The sequence below is a fragment of the Arachis stenosperma genome, chromosome 6, assembly GCF_014773155.1.
Source record: "Arachis stenosperma cultivar V10309 chromosome 6, arast.V10309.gnm1.PFL2, whole genome shotgun sequence".
NCBI classification, from domain to species: Eukaryota; Viridiplantae; Streptophyta; class Magnoliopsida; order Fabales; family Fabaceae; genus Arachis; species Arachis stenosperma.
Window position 1 is genome coordinate 93,155,117 of NC_080382.1, and position 12,056 is coordinate 93,167,172.

Here is a 12,056-nt window from a genome sequence, read left to right on the forward strand (position 1 = left end):
TTCAAAGTTTTTCAAAATCAAATCTTTTTCAAATCATATCTTTTCAATCAAATGTTTTCAAAATCAATTTCTTTCCTTTTTCAAAGATATTTGCTAACAATTAATGATTTGATTGAACATTTCAAGTATGTTGCCTTTTCTGTTGAGAAAGGTTTAATGTTTGAATCATATCTTTTCTTGTTAGGCAAGTCATTAATTTTTTTTCAAATCTTTTTTAAAATTGTTTTCAAATCATATTTTCTCAATCACATATTTTTTAAAATCAATCATATCTTCTTAACCTCATCTTTTTCAAAATAGCTTTCAATCAAATCTTTTTGACTTCTAATTTCAAAATCTTTTTCAAAAATCACTTGATTTTTTTTCCACTCTTATTTTCGAAAATTAATTAGTGTTTTTCAAAATGTTTTCAATCTCTTTAACTTAATTTTCGAAAATTCTCTTCCCCTCTTCCCACATCCTTCTATTTATGGAGTATCACTCCTTCTTAATGCACAATTCAAACTCTATCTGATCAAGTTCGAATTCTCCTTCTTCTTTCTTCTATTTTTTCTTTTCTTCTGACACCTCAAGGAATCTCTATACTGTGACATAGAGGATTCCACATTTTCTTGTTCTCTTCTCTTTCATATGAGCAGGAGCAGAGACAAAGGCATTCTTGTTGAAGCTGACCCTGAACCTGAAAGGACCTTGAAGCGAAAGCTAAGGGAAGCTAAGGCACAATTCTCTATAGAGGACCTAACAGAAATCTTCAAAGAAAAAGAAGACATGGCAGCCGAAAACAACAACAATGCAACAATGCAAGGAAGGTGCTGGGTGACTTTACTGCACCTACTCCCGACTTTTATGGGAGAAGCATCTCTATCCCTGCCATTGGAGCAAACAACTTTGAGCTTAAGCCTCAATTGGTTTCTCTAATGCAACAGAATTGCAAGTTTCATGGACTTCCATTGGAAGATCCTCATCAGTTTTTAGCTGAATTCTTGCAAATCTGTGACACTGTCAAGACTAATGGGGTAGACCCTGAGATCTACAGACTTATGCTATTCCCTTTTGCTGTAAGAGACAGAGCTAGGACATGGTTGGACTCACAACCTAAAGAAAGCCTGGACTCATGGGAAAAGCTAGTCAATGCCTTCTTGGCAAAGTTCTTTCCACCTCAAAAAGTGAGTAAGCTTAGAGTGGAAGTCCAAACCTTCAGACAGAAGGATGGAGAATCCCTCTATGAAGCTTGGGAAAGATACAAACAATTGATCAGAAAATGTCCATCTGACATGCTTTCTGAATGGAGCATCATAGGTATTTTCTATGATGGTCTCTCTGAACTATCCAAGATGTCTTTGGATAGCTCTGCTGGAGGATCTCTTCATTTGAAGAAGACGCCTACAGAAGCTCAAGAGCTAATTGAAATGGTTGCAAACAACCAATTCATGTACACTTCTGAAAGGAATCCTGTGAACAATGGGACAAATCAGAAGAAATGAGTTCTTGAGATTGATGCTCTGAATGCCATTTTGGCTCAGAACAAGATATTGACTCAACAAGTCAATTTGATTTCTCAAAGTCTGTTTGGAATGCAAAATGCACCAAACAGTACTAAGGATGCTTCATCTGAGGAAGAAGCTTATGATCCTGAGAACCCTTCAATGGAAGAGGTGAATTACCTAGGAGAACCCTATGGAAACACCTATAATTCTTCATGGAGAAATCACCCAAATTTCTCATGGAAGAATCAAGAGAGACCTCAACAAGGTTTCAACAAAAATGGTGGAAGAAAAAGGTTTAGCAATGGCAAGCCTTTTCCATCATCTTCTCAGCAACAGACAGAGAGCTCTAAGCAGAACACCTCTGACTTAGCAACCATGGTCTCTGATCTAATCAAAACCACTCAAAGTTTCATGACTGAAACACGGTCCTCCATTAGGAATTTGGAGGCACAAGTGGGATAGCTGAGCAAGAAAGTTACTAAACTCCCTCCTAGTACTCTCTCAAGCAATACAGAAGAAAATCCAAAAGGAGAGTGCAAGGCCATCAACATGGCCGAATTTGGAAAGGAAGGAGAGGAAGTGAACGCCACTGAGGAAGACCTCAGTGGGCGTGCACTGACCTCCAAAGAGTTCCCCAATGAGGAACCATGGGAATCTGAGGCTCAAAATGAGACCATAGAGATTCCATTGGACTTACTTCTGCCTTTCATGAGCTCTGATGAGTATTCTTCCTCTGAAGAGGATGAGTATGTCACTGAAGAGCAAGTTGCTAAATACCTTGGAGCAATCATGAAGCTAAATGACAAGTTATTTGGAAATGAGACTTGGGAGAATGAACCTCCTTTGCTCACCAAAGAACTGGATGACTTGTCTAGGCAGAAATTACCTCAAAAGAGACAAGATCCTGGGAAGTTTTTAATACCTTGTACCATAGGCAACATGACCTTCAAGAAGGCTCTGTGTGACTTAGGGTCAAGTGTAAACCTCATGCCTCTCTCTGTAATGGAGAAGCTAGGGATCTTTGAGGTGCAAGCTGCAAGAATCTCACTGGAGATGGCAGACAACTCAAGAAAACAAGTTCATGGACTTGTAGAGAATGTTTTGGTAAAAGTTGAAGACCATTACATCCCTACTAATTTCATAGTCCTAGAGACTGGGAAGTGCATGGATGAATCCATCATCCTTGGCAGACCCTTCCTAGCCACAGCAAAGGCTGTGATTGATGTTGATGGAGGTGAACTGATCATTCAAGTGAATGAAGAATCCTTTGTGTTTAAGGCTCAAGGATATCCCTCTGTCACCATGGAGAGGAAGCATGAAGAGTTTCTCTCAATTCAGAGTCAAACAGAGCCCCCACAGTCAAACTCTAAGTTTGGTGTTGGGAGGCCACAACCAAACTCTAAGTTTGGTGTTGAACCCCCACATTCAAACTCTAAGTTTGGTGTTGGGAGGTTCCAACATTGCTCTGAGTATCTGTGAGGCTCCATGAGAGCCCTCTGTCAAGCTACTGACATTAAAGAAGCGCTTGTTGGGAGGCAACCCAATGATTATATTTTATCTATTTCTCTTTGTTATTTTATGTTTTTTGTAGGTTGATGATCATAAGAAGTCACAAAATCAATGGAAAAAGCAAAAACAGAATGAAAAACAGGAAGAAAAACAGCACACCCTGGAGGAAGAACTCACTGGCGTTTAAACGGCAGTGAGCCTAGCAGTTGGGTGTTTAACGCCCAGTCTGGCACCATTCTGGGCGTTTAACGCCAGAAAGGGGCACCAGACTGGCGTTAAACGCCAGAAAAGGGCAAGAACCTGGCGTTAAACGCCAGGAATGGGCACCAGCCCGGCGTTTAACGTCAGAAATGGCTCAAAACGTGATTTTGAATGCCATTTGGTGCAGGGATGACTTTTCCTTGACACCACAGGATCTGTGGACCCCACAGGACCCCCACCAACCCCACCACCACCCTCTCTCTTCTTCACCCATTCACCAATCACCTCAATACCTCTTCCCCAAAAACCCTTCACCTATCAAATCCCATCTTTCTCTTCACCACTCCCATCCATCCTTCATAAAACCCCACCAACCTCACCCTTCAAATTCAAACCACTTTCCCTCCCAAACCCACCCATAATGGCCGAACCCCATCTCCCCCCTCTCCTATATAAACCCTTCTTCACCCCTTCATTTTCACACAACCTAAAACACCACTTCTCCCCCTCTTTGGCCGAATACATAAGCCACTCCCTTCTTCCTCATTTCTTCTTCTACTCTCTTCTTTCTTCTTTTGCTCGAGGACGAGCAAATCTTTTAAGTTTGGTGTGGTAAAAGCATTGCTTTTTGTTTTTCCATAACCATTTATGGCATCCAAGGCCGGAGAAACCTCTAGAAAGAGGAAAGGGAAGGCAAAAGCTTCCACCTCCGAGTCATGGGAGATGGATAGATTCATCTCAAGGGTGCATCAAGACCACTTCTATGAAGTTATGGCCTTGAAGAAGGTGATCCCCGAGGTCCCCTTTTCACTCAAAAAGGGTGAATATCCGGAGATCCGGCATGAGATCCGAAAAAGAGGTTGGGAAGTGCTTACCAACCCCATTCAACAAGTCAGAATCTTAATGGTTCAAGAGTTCTATGCCAATGCATGGATCACCAAGAACCATGATCAAAGTGTGAACCCGGATCCAAAGAATTATCTTACTATGGTTCGGGGGAAATACTTGGATTTTAGTCCGGAAAGTGTAAGGTTGGCATTCAATTTGCCCATGATGCAAGGAGATGAACATCCTTACACTAGAAGGGTCAACTTTGATCAAAGGTTGGACCAAGTCCTCACAGTCATATGTGAAGAGGGCGCACAATGGAAGAGAGATTCAAGAGGCAAGCCGGTTCAATTGAGAAGGCATGACCTCAAACCCGTGGCTAGAGGATGGTTGGAGTTCATCCAACGCTCAATCATTCCCACTAGCAACCGGTCCGAAGTTACTCTAGACCGGGCCATCATGATTCATTGCATCATGATTGGAGAAGAAGTGGAAGTTCATGAGGTTATAGCCCAAGAACTCTATAAGGTGGCGGACAAGTCCTCTACCTTAGCAAGGTTAGCCTTTCCTCATCTCATTTGTCTCCTCTGTTATTCAGTTGGAGTTGACATAGAGGGAGACACCCCCATTGATAAGGATAAGCCCATCACTAAGAAAAGGATGGAGCACACAAGAGACCCCTCTCATCATGAGATCCCTGAGATGCCTCAAGGGATGCACTTTCCTCCACAAAACTATTGGGAGCAACTAAACACCTCCCTAGGAGAATTGAGTTCAAACATGGGACAACTAAGGGTGGAGCATCAAGAACACTCCATCATCCTCCATGAAATTAGAGAAGATCAAAGAATCATGAAAGAGGAGCAACAAAGACAAGGAAGAGACATTGAGGAGCTCAAGCACTCCATAGGATCTTCAAGAGGAAGAATTAAAGAGCCGCCATCACTAAGGTGGACCCGTTCTTTAATCTCCTTGTTCTTTATTTTTCTATTTTTCGAATTTTAGTGCTTATGTTTGTCTATGTTTGTGTCTTGTGATCATTAGTGTCTTAGTATCTATGCCTTAAAGTTATGAATGTCCTATGAATCCATCACCTTTCTTAAAAATTATTCTTAATTGAAAAAGAAAAAGAATTGCATGAATTTTGAATTTTATAGCAGTTTAATTATTTTGATGTGGTGGCATTACTTTTGTCTTCTGAATGTATGCTTAAACAGTGCATAAGTCTTTTGAATTTGTGGTTCATGAATGTTGGCTCTTGAAAGAATGATGAAAAAGGAGACATGTTACTGAGGATCTGAAAAATCATAAAAATGATTCTTGAAGCAAGAAAAAGCAGTGAATACAAAAAAAAAAAGAGGCAAAAAAAAATCGAAAAAAAAAAGAGAAAAAGAAAGAGAAAGAAAGAAATAAAGTTGTGATCCAAGGCAATAAGAGTGTGCTTAAGAACCCTGGACACCTCTAATTGGGGACTTTAGCAAAGCTGAGTCACAATCTGAAAAGGTTCACCCAATTATATGTCTGTGGCATGTATGTATCCGGTGGTAATACTGGAAGACAGAGTGCTTTGGGCCACGGCCAAGACTCAAAAAGTAGCTGTGTTCAAGAATCATCATACTTAACTAGGAGAATCAATAACACTATCTGGATTCTGAGTTCCTAAAGAAGCCAATCATTCTGAATTTCAAAGGATAGAGTGAGATGCCAAAACTGTTCAGAGACAAAAAGCTAAAAGCCCCGCTCATCTAATTAATACTGATCTTCATAGATGTTTTTGGAGTTCATTGCATATTCTCTTCTTTTTATCTTATTTGATCTTCAGTTGCTTGGGGACAAGCAACAATTTAAGTTTGGTGTTGTGATGAGCGGATAATTTGTACCCTTTTTGGCATTGTTTTTAGTAAGTTTTTAGTATCTTTTAGTTAGTTTTATTATATTTTTATTAGTTTTTAGTTAAAATTCACTTTTCTAGACTTTACTATGAGTTTGTGTGTTTTTCTGTGATTTCAGGTATTTTCTGGCTGAAATTGAGGGATCTGAGCAAAAATCTGATCCAGAGACTCAAAAGGACTGCAGATGCTGTTGGATTCTGACCTCCCTGCACTCAAAGTGGATTTTCTAGAGCTACAGAAGCCTAATTGGCGCGCGCTCAACGGCGTTGGAAAGTAGACATCCTGGGCTTTCCAGCAATATATAATAGTCCATACTTTGCCCAAGATTTGATGGCCCAAACCGGCGTTCAAAGTCACCTACAGAAATTCCAGCGTTAAACGCCGGAACTGGCACCTAAATGGGAGTTAAACGCCCAAACTGGCACCAAAGCTGGCGTTTAACTCCAAGAGGAGTCTCTACACGAAATTGCTTCATTGCTCAGCCCAAGCACACACCAAGTGGGCCCGGAAGTGGATTTTTATGTCATTTACTCATCTTTGTAAACCTTAGGCTACTAGTTTTCTATAAGTAGGACCTTTTGCTATTGTATTTTCATCAAGGAATCTTTGGATTAATTTTAGATCCTTTGATCATCTTTGGACATCTAGTTCTTAGATCATTGGGAGGCTGGCCATTCGGCCATGCCTAGACCTTGTTCTTATGTATTTTCAACGGTGGAGTTTCTACACACCATAGATTAAGGTGTGGAGCTCTGCTGTACCTCGAGTATTAATGCAATTACTATTGTTCTTCTATTCAATTCTGCTTGTTCTTTGTCCAAGATATCACTTGTTCTTCAACTTGATGAATGTGATGATCCGTGACACTCATCATCATTCTCACCTATGAACAAGGTGACTGACAACCACTTTTGTTCTACAAGCAATCAAGGCTCTAGTGTTTATCTCTTGGATTCCTGATACACGATGCATGGTTGATCACCTAACAACTGAGTGCTCGCCTGACAAACGAGCCAGCCATTCCGTGAGATCAGAGTCTTCGTGGTATAGGCAAGAACTGATGGCGGCATTCAAGAGAATCCGGAAGGTCTAACCTTGTCTGTGGTATTCTGAGTAGGATTCAATGATTGAATGACTGTGACGTGCTTCAAACTCCTAGCAGGCGGGGCGTTAGTGACAGACGCAAAAGAATCAATGGATTCTATTCCGGCCTGACCGAGAACCGACAGCTGATTAGCCATATGCTGTGACAGAGCATAGGAACATTTTCACTGAGAGGATGGGAGGTAGCCACTGACAACGGTGAAACCCTACATAAGCTTGCCATGGAAAGGAGTAAGAAGGATTGGATGAAGGCAGTAGGAAAGCAGAGAGACGGAAGGGAAGGCATTTTCATACGCTTATCTGAAGTTCTACCAATGAATTACATAAGTACCTCTATCTTTATCTTTATGCTTTATTCGTATATCCCTATACCCATTTGAGTCTGCCTGACTAAGATTTACAAGGTGACCATAGCTTGCTTCATACCAACAATCTCCGTGGGATCGACCCTTACTCGCGTAAGGTTTATTACTTGGACGACCCAGTGCACTTGCTGGTTAGTTGTGCAAACTTGTGTAGTGAATCACAATTTCGCGCACCACGCACCCTCCTCAACATCCATATCAAGCTTCTTGGAAGAGTGCTCCATGATGCTACATTCCCATGGACTTTCAACATCTCCTAAATCTTCAACCACTTCTTCCCTTTCTTCAATGATCGTAGGCTTCTCCAATTATTCCAATACAAAACTCGACTCCTCCTTTTCCACCGATCTTTCCAATTTCTCCTTCATGCTTTGTTCTTCTCTTGACTTTGCACATGGGGTCACGGAAGTACCTTGAGTGTTCAAGCATTGGTAGGCTAAGGTGGACACTACCTTGGTCAAGTTGGTCACAAACTCAAGTATATCCCGCTTCATGGCCTCTTGTCCTTGAAGTAACAAAGTGAGAGGATCGTCTATTGGGGCTTGTGATGGGTAGGAAGGTTCATCATTTTGGAGAGAGGGTTCATAATAGGAAGGTGGTTCTTCTTGGTAGAGTTGTGGAGATTGTGTGTATTGAGGTGGTTCTTGGTAGTAATCTTGATAGGGTTGTGGTGGTTCTAAGGGTTCTTGCTCATAATGGTCATAAAGATATGGTATGGGTGATTGGTTGTATGATGGATATGGGTCGTAGGAAGGTGCTTGGTAATGAAAGGCTTGTGAGAATGGTTGAGGTTCATGTTGAGGATAATATTCATAGGCATATGATGGTGGTTGTTGAGTGTCACAAAAAGAATCATCATAGCCATTAAATTGGCATGCATTAGGATGGAAATTATACCTATAAGTATCCGGAGGTTGTTGCCAATAGGAGTGATCAATTCCTTGAGGCTCCTCCCATCTTTGTTGGTTCCATCCTTGGTACATGTTATCATTGAAGTGCATATTTCCTACAACACAATTAGAACCAAACTCATAGCCAAAATGAGAATTCATAGTGAGAGAACAATCAAACTAACAAGAAATTAAGAAACAAACAAAAGATAAACCTATTCACAATATTCACATATGTACAATAACCAATAACACAACACCATTGCAATTCCCCGGCGACGGCGCCATTTTGACGATTGGATTTTTGACGGTTTAGAATTTCACAAATGAATTCTCGTTGCAAGTATAGTCTCTAAACCAATCGCTAATCCTTTCATACAAAAAGTTGTTTGTCACTAAAACAAACCCCTAAATTTATAAACCGAAGTATTGGACCTCGGGTCGTTCTCCCTAGGATTTACAATAAAGTGTTTTGTTATTGGTTGTGAGTTATATTTGGGGTTTTAGAGGAGAAACATGAATAGTAAATGGTAAGAAAACTTTATTAACAAAATGGTCTTGGCAAGATTTGGTTGTCAAGGGTCTTCATCATTATCACTAGCCACAAGTATGGTAGTTGCAAGGATTAATCCCACTTAGTCATCCTTAAATCAATTAACAAAGGAAAGTCAAGTGAGTTATATCAATCCTAGTCCATAAGTCCTAGCTTTCCACTAATTGGATTAATGAAGGCTAGAGTTAATGGCTATCAACTAGCAATCAATTGGACACTAGTGACTCAAGAAATCCTAAGTTACCTTCTCAAGCCAAGAACATAAAATCCTACTCTAACATCCTCTCAAGCATTTCATCAAACACTTGGAGGGTAATGAAAGAAAGCATTTTTATTTGTAAGAATAAAAGGAAGCAACAACCAACAATTACAAGCATTAACAAAACAACAATCAACAACATCACAATCACATGAATTATCTCAAATTACATTATTAAAAGAAAACAAAAGAACAAGAATATCTCAATTACAAAACCTAGAAACAAAATAAGAGAAATTACAACAAGAGGATAGGGATAGAAAGAAGAACCAAGTGTAGCAATCACCACTTGAAAGTAGAAGTAGAAGGAGACTTGAATTAAACCTAGAATTATGAGATCCTAATCTAACCCTAATTCCTAATCCTAGAGAGAAGTGAGAGCTTCTCTCTCTAAAACTAACTCTAACTCCTAAAACTAATTCTAGAGAGAAGTGAGAGCTTCTCTCTCTAGAAACTAAAACTATCTAACTAATGATCTAAAATTAGTCTATGGATGTGAATGTGTGAATGTCATTAATGTGTTATCAATCCCCTTCAATCCTTGGCTCTTATATGCATTTTGGCGCCAAAGTTGGTTGCTGAAACCTTCCCAAAATCGCCAGGCACGTGCTTCATTAGTGAGGTCATGTGCCATCATCGGCGCGTGCGCGTATGGTACGCGTGCGCGTCCTTGGCTAATTTTGCGATGTGCGCGCGAGCGCCTTGTGCGCGTGCGCGTGCATGGCTGACTTTGCTTCTTTGGCTTTTTATGCTTCTCTCCATTTGTATACTTCCTTCCTTGCTTCCTTTGATCCATGCCTAGCCTATTTCATTCTGAGATTACTAACAAACATATCAAGGCATCTTATGGAATCAAAGAGGAAATAGAATTCATCAAAATAAGGCTTAAAAAGCATGTTTTTACACTTAAGCACAAATACGGGAGAGATAACAAAATCATGCTAATTCCTAGGCTAAATGTGACAAAAGGCTATCAAGATGCTCTAAATTCAATACAAGACAAACCGTCAAATTGGGGTTTGTCAGCGACCAAGCTCCGTTACTGCGAGCCACAACTGCATTGATGGATTCGTGTTGGTCGGATATCAGTCCCACACCATCTTGAGTCACAACATGTTGTCACAGGTTACTAAGAAAAAAGTGTCACACATCAGAAGTCTCTCCCGCCACAATAGCAAATGCAATTGGGACGATATTGTTGTTGCCATCCTGTGAAACTATCACTAACAGACAACCATTATACTTTCCGTATAAGTGAGTTCCATCCACCTGCACAACTGGCTTACAATGCCTGAATGCTCTAATGCAGGGGTAATAACTCTAAAAGACTCAATGCAATACCCGAATATCACTCACCAAGTCATCGGCTTGATATGCAGGCATAGTCTCAAAATGGATGACAGCTGATGGCTCCTTATGACACATGGCCTCAAACCATATAGGCAACGCTTCGTACGATGCTTCTCAATCTCCAAATATTTTTTTGCTGCCTTTTGCTTAGCCAAGAATGCTTTCCGATAACTGACGGTGTAGTTGAACTTTGATTGTACTTCTGCAATAGCTGATTTTACCGTTAACGAGGGCTCAGTCTCAACCAACGGCTTTATTGTTTCTGCAATTGTGTTCGAATCCAGCTTTGAATGATCCTGAGAATTGGTGGCTTTGGTTTAGGTGCGACTACCATTATACCTTTGTATAACCCAACAATACTTCCTACTGATTATGCTAACCCTGATAAGCCAATCACACCCTGACCCATACTGTGTACACTTCGCATAAAATGTCAACGGCTCCGACTTATACACCCGGTAGTCTACACTTCTTCGGATGGTATACTCTTTCATCACCTTTATAACAGCTTCCCTAGAACTGAATTCCATCCCGATGGCAAATTCACCATCTGCGACAATAGAAATTTCTACCGCGACGGCAACCATACTAAAAAAACTTAATACACAAATATTTAATAACCGAAATTAAAGGTAAATCAATACTCACTGCATCAATTATGATATAAATAAACTTTACATCAGATTTTATCTCATTCTAAACAAAATAAAAAAATAAACACATAATTACCTAAATATTTAACTAAATACTAATTTATATTTAACTAAACCAATAACTAACTAAAAGAACTATTATCTTAAACTTACCTAAATAAACACAACAAACAAATGCTAATTGAGTATATTTTCATATGTCACCTAACTATTACGTCCATCGATCAACATAAATTATTATAAAATTTTAATACTTTTTATAAATATAGGCAATTACGTACCTGCACTTATATATTCCGGAAACTCCGGAACATGCATGGCTTCCAAATCCAACACTCGCATGAAAGATGGCTCCTCAAACGGTACTTCGTTTGTGAGTGCATTTGCTACGTTTGTCACTGACGAATGGATTTTTGACGGTTTAGAATTCACAAATGAATTCTCGTTGCAAGTATAGTTTCTAAACCAATCACTAATCCTTTCATACAAAAAGTTGTTTGTCACTAAAACAAACCCCTAAATTTATAAACCGAAGTATTCAAACCTCGGGTCGTTCTCCCTAGGAATTACAATAAAGTGTCTTGTTATTGGTTTGAGTTGTTTTGGGGTTTTGGATAAGAAGCATGAAAGTAAATGGCAATGAAAATAAACTAGCAACTATAAAAGGCTCTTGGCAAGGTATGAAAATTAGAAGTTCTATCCTAGTTATCCTCCTCAATTGTGATGAGAATTGTTCATTGTTACCACTTAGTTAACCCTTACTAAAGAAAGGAAAGTCAAGTGGATGAATTGACTTGAGCCACAAGTCCTAGCCAACTCCCAAGGAAAGACTAGCTTTAGTGCACTCCAAACCAATTAGCAATCTCTCCAATTATCAATCAACAAAGGAATTAGATAACTCAAGTGTCACTAATTACTCTACCTAGGCCAAGAGGAACAAAATCTACACTAAATCTAGAAGAGGC

General features: G+C 39.8%; 1 non-coding gene across 1 annotated transcript; it reads right to left on the reverse strand.

The window, feature by feature from the left end:
* Positions 1–1,172: 1,172 nt before the first annotated feature.
* LOC130937731 (small nucleolar RNA R71) lies at positions 1,173–1,276 on the reverse strand. Its single transcript, XR_009068934.1, has one exon. It is a non-coding gene; the product is annotated as a small nucleolar RNA R71 (small nucleolar RNA).
* Positions 1,277–12,056: the final 10,780 nt, after the last annotated feature.